We start from the raw sequence: 6000 nt of genomic DNA on the forward strand, positions 1-6000 counted from the left end.
GGATAAATATTTTTTTTATCAATTTTGACTAAAATAAGTTTTGCATCCCAATAAATTAATTTTTTTATTCAATAAAAAATTTCGTAATATTTAGTAGTTAATAAATACATAAACAATATTATTTTTTTACCTCTAAGTTGGTGATACAATTCTTTGTCTTGGTGTTGACCATTGCTATTGGTAAACGTTAACGACTCCTATATGTCCTCGACGAAAGAAAAAAACTATTTTAGCATCCTATATTTATATTTTCTCTACATGTATTTAATTACTATATATAACAATAAAATATTAAAGTAAGTTATTTAATTAAAATATAAATAAAATTATTAAATAAAATATTAATAAAAATAGTTGTTAAATAGAAGTATAAAGTTTGAAGAATGTGAAACTATGATGTCCCTCTTCCTCACCCTTTACCACAACTGTATATATGTCAACTTTTTACTTGTCTTTCTCTCTTTCCTCTCCCCTCCATCCTTGGAACACTCACTCTTGGGGGCCAACAACTGCACATACTTCCCACACCTCTAGATCAAGGCCCTTGGCCAACATCAAATGCTCCTAGGCCAATTAATCTTAGCTATTAGTAATAAAATAAGAGCCCAATTAAAATAAAATATGAAAAAAGGAATAAAAATCACAATTAATAAAATAATATGATTTTATTAAATAAAATTACATCATTTTTCTTTCTAAATCTAAGGAGAAAACAATAGCTTCCTCTCTTGAAAATAGAAAAAACAAATATTGATAGAACTCTACCCTGTTTGGATTGGGGTGGAAATTTGTGGGAAGGGAGGGAGTGGATTAAAGAGGATTAGAGGGGATGTGTGAGGATATGTGAGGTTATTTAGATTGAGGGATGATAAAGTGGATTTGTGATGATTTTTTATTTAAATTTGTGGGCGATGTCATATTTAGGAGATAATTTAGAAATTATTTTAAAAATGTAAATTTACAAATTTATCCTTGTAAAAAAAAATAGTTTAATAATGAGTTATGTTATATTTTTTGTAAGTTTGAGTTAATTATTTTTTCTAATATATAATATTCATAATTACTCTTATTTTGTAATAAAAATGTTAAATTCAAATAAATTTATTAAATATATTAAAATTTATGAAAATAATATTTATTATTATATATTTTTATTTTATATAATTATATATGTTTTGTTGATATTATTATTATTTTTATTATTTATAATTAAATGTTGTTATTAATATTATAATTAAATATATTTGAAATTATTAAATAAATTTATCTAATATTTAAATTTGTATATTGTATGTATATAATTATATTTAATAATTATAATAGTAATAAAATAAATAATATTATTAATATTTTGAATAATTATATATTTCAAAAATAATGTACAATTTAAACATAGTAGCACGATAAAATTCACATATTTCCATAAATATTATGAAATATTGACTAACAACATGAAAAAAACCATATTTTATTTTTTATGTATAATTTTTCTTTCAATTTGTATCTAATAAAATAAAGAAAATAAAATAACAATTTTCACTTATCATTAATAAACATTAGATGAACATGAAATAGTTGGTGATTACAATAAATGAAGTCAATAAATTTGAATTTTAAATGATGTTGTGTCATGGGAATTTTAAAAAATTATAAACATAATAATGTCCAATCACACATTAAATTTAACTGACAATCAAAATGAGTTCAACATAAACAATAATAATAACACAATAAAAATACAATTAATGTTCTTCATTTAGTTGAAACTAGTGAAGTGTATCTTCGATTTGGTCCAAACGTGTGTGGATAGTGTTGATATTTTCCTGTATATTTTGAATTCCTCTCCAAATTTGTGTTAACATCGTCGAATCATAGGGGATTTCGGGTTGAGGATGACCGCCTGCAACATGTTCTTGAGGCAATGGAACGTCTTCGTGTTCTTGTTCATGTTCGTCGTCAGGCCTTCCAAGTTGCCACACACCATTTACCTCAAAGATATTCATTTTCTTCATGATTTTTTTCCCGAAGAAGTTATTTCATCCTAACGTGATTGATGACTCTCCCATCAAGTTTATGTCATATAGTAACATGAGGTGTATGATTAAACAACCATATGGAATAGGCATATCATTGTCACGACATGTTATTATATGTTGCATGATATAATTAGGCCAATTAATCATTACATTACTTTTTAGGCACCATAACATGAAAACATCTTCATGAATCAACTGCGAGAAGTTGCTCCCCCGATGACACAACTTGTGCACCCATGTGTAATGAAGTAGTCTGTCATTCATAGTCAAACTACCTACGTTTCTTATATTTTGATCGTGCACCTCTTCTCTTGTCATGGTTAATAGGGCTTGTTGATGACCAAAATGTATGTCCTCAAGGATGGTACCAGGGGTTAACAGGAGACCATCATATTCAGATTCGTCATGTTCATTCAATCCCTATGTCTAATTATAATCTTGTGGGTGTCGATCTAAGTAGCAAGGTAACCCTGTGACATTATATAGAGATTTGAATAAAAAAAACCCTAACCATATCCTCATAATATGGTAGTCTTATACTAAGAAAGTGTTGCAATCCTTGGAAGTTCAAATATTCTTGAAATTGAAAACCAAATGTGGCAAAAAATGGGAAATCTAAGACTTTTGGAGGTATGATTGGTCTTCCATAAAAAATTTCCTCAAATGCAACCATCTGACGTTTCGTTTGGAAATACCGGGAATAATCTAAAACACTCTCCCTCCTTTATAGTGGGATCATATGAACTTCATCATCATTTCGTCCGCTTTTACCCTTACCCTTAGCCATTTTTTGCCTATTCGTGGATATAGATGTCATCGATAGAGAAATACATAAAAAAATGGTAAACAAAACAGTATAAACCTAAGAAAAAAAATATAAATACAATTATTAAAATTAAAAACAATAAAGACATAAAAAAAACTAAACGGTTTCTTGTTATTAAAAATAAATGAAATCAGTAAACACATAAAAAAAAACTAAACAGTTTCTTGTTATTAAAAAAATAAAAACAGTAAACACATAATTAATATATATATATATATAAATTAAAAATAGTAAAGACATCAAAAAACAAAAAAAAGTGTAAATCCATTTATAAAAATTAAATACAGTAAACACATAATAAAAAAATAAAAGTATAAATATATTTATAAAAATTAAAAACAATAAATACATAAAAAAATAAACATCAGAGTACAAATATAACAAAACAAATGTAAATAGGATTGTTAAGATTAAAAAAGTAAACATATAAAAAAAAATTAAACAGTATCTTGTAAATGAAAAAGATATAAAAACATAATAAATATATATATATATATAATACAAATTTGTACTGGCCAGACCTCAGACATCGGTACCAAAGATCGGCATCAGACGTTGACATCGGATCTCGGTGGTCTGGTCGTGTTAAAGGGCCACGTAGGTGGGCCCCAAATAATAATGAGTTATCATCCAGACGTAAGAAGGACCTAATTCACGAGAGAAGTTCATGCATGTGGTGTGTATAGTACATTCAGGTCTAGCACAAGTAAGTATCCCTTGGAGGCGCTAAGGCCCGTGAGGGTTAGGGTTTCCAAGGAGAGACTGCATACATGGAACGTGAATAATTAGGGCACCCATAGAACAAATGGTCCCGCAGCGCTGGTACATGAGTTGGTACCCTGACGACCATACTGAAAGATTATGCACTCCAGAATAGGCAAGTCATGTGCGGCGGCTGCACTAAGCTTGTGCAACACGACACATGATGCCTCCCCAGTAACCCTAATTCCACTTAAGGAAAGATCCTCGTGGGACAGGGAGTTGACCTAGATACAACCTATATAAAGAGTGGTAAGAACCCTAGAAAGGTGCGCCGTTTCTAAGACTGAAACTGCTTTACATACTTATTGTTTCTTAGCCCAGTACTGACTTGATCGTCGGAATGCAATCAACAGGTAAGGCCCCCTCTGTTTCAACGGAGCCACTCTCGATCACCCAAGGAGAGAGTAGAAACCACCAGGAGACGGAGGAGCCACCATATGCCTTTGAAGTCACGGCGGCTGAGTCAACCGACGAGAACATTTGGCATCCACCGTGGGGCCCGATAAAACTAGGTCCCACTCACGAGTGTGTCAAGAGCCATCCAACGACATGAGGAATACGAGACAAGGTGCATCTGCACTAGAAGGGGGAGACAACGTCTCCATGCAACAACTCATGGAGACCATTCGCGCTCTCCAGCAAGCAGTGGCGGCGTCCAAAGCTGACCAGGACAGAATTCTGGCTGAGGTTCAAGCCGAACAAGCAGCCAGCCAGGACCGATTCTGATATGATTCCAATAGCACAATATGAATGATTCTTGACATTCTTAGGAATCAACTTGAGTTGGATATGAGATAGGCACTTTTTGATAGAATTGGATCAAGGTTCTATGTTCAAGAACTCACCAAGACTAGTACCAAAACCCAAACTCACATGGAAGATCCATGTATTGTCAATTGAATCAAAACAACAACTAGAAATGAAGAAGAAGCAAAGATGAATAGCAAAAATAAAAGGAACCGAAGCAAAACACAAAGGAACTAGAATACCGAAACTGAAAAAGCAAGGAACACAAGCTAAGACATGAACATAAAAAGAGAAGGAAGGAAGGAGAAGATAAAGCTCATGAAGATGGAAGGATTGGTTGGATGAACACGCCACTTAAAGGATGGAGACTCCAAGATGAGTGTGCTATGCCGCCACTTGAGGTAACCAAGAACTCTCAAGATAAGACTAAGTGAGGAAGGCACAAAGCTCTCCAATTCTCTCTCAAATTGAGTATAGTTTCTCTAATTCAAAATTCAAATCTGAATTGTACAAGCTAAGCACCTTTATTTATAGCCTAGAGGTGCTGAAATGCAAAGCTAATTAAATTCAAAATTCCCCCCCAAATGACATGAAAGTGGCGCCAATCCTAGAGCATGAGGAAGGTGTGACTTCCTCTCTTACTTTGGCACTTCCCTATTACGTCTACACCTCTCTACTAAACGCACACCCTCATAAGTTTCCTAAACAAAAGACCTAAAGATGCTTTTACAAAAGAGGTTTGTAATGATGATGAAGAAGAAGCATTGGATTTGAGGACAAATCTTTTTCAAGAGGGAGGGGATGATGGAAGAGGCCCAAGCCCAAATACAAGTTCAAGCTTCAACTCAAGCCCAACAAATAGAAGATATGGGCAAACTAAGCATCATTGTATTTTTAGTAGAACATAAAGGGAGGTGTAGATATAAATTTAAGAGGTGCAAATGTATAAAGCTAAGTCACACCTTCCATGTGACACAAAAGAAGGTGTAGGTATAGATTTAGGAGGTGTCAAAAGTAGAAACTAAGTCACACTTCCCTTGTGACTAGGAATTGGCTCCAAATTCAAATGCTTCTCATTTGAATTTCCCTCCACTTTCTTTTGAATTTCTAGCCCTCTAAACACTATAAATAAGAGGGCTTGGCTCATGTATTTAGAAGATTAATTGAATAGTGAAATGCTGCCAAAATTGTGCCATTCTCACTCCTTGCCTAAACTCTCTTAGGAATAGGCTTTTAATCTTCAAACCTTCACCCCAAATGGAGTTGGCCGAACCACTCCAATCTTCCCTACCTTTCATGCACCTTCAAGGTCACCACACCTCTTAGGAGGACCTTGCCCACTCTCATCCATAAGCTTTTGCACCATCTTCGACCAAACATCCAAGAAGAGCTCATAGGAAATCCATCATTTGGTATCATGAGCTATGGTTCTTCAAAGATGAGTATCTCTTTGTCATTTTCTTTTTGAGTTCTTCTTATTTCCTAGTTGTTCATCTTGTTTCCATATTGTCTTGCTGTTTTAATTTTTCGTTTTGAATTGGTGTGCTGTTTGGAATTTCAAATCGGTGCATCTTGTTCAATTGTTCTTGAGCAATCTTTGTGCAATTTTTGGTAGGATTCCATATAGTT

This window comes from Phaseolus vulgaris, chromosome 8 (genome assembly GCF_000499845.2).
Source record: "Phaseolus vulgaris cultivar G19833 chromosome 8, P. vulgaris v2.0, whole genome shotgun sequence".
Taxonomy (NCBI): Eukaryota; Viridiplantae; Streptophyta; class Magnoliopsida; order Fabales; family Fabaceae; genus Phaseolus; species Phaseolus vulgaris.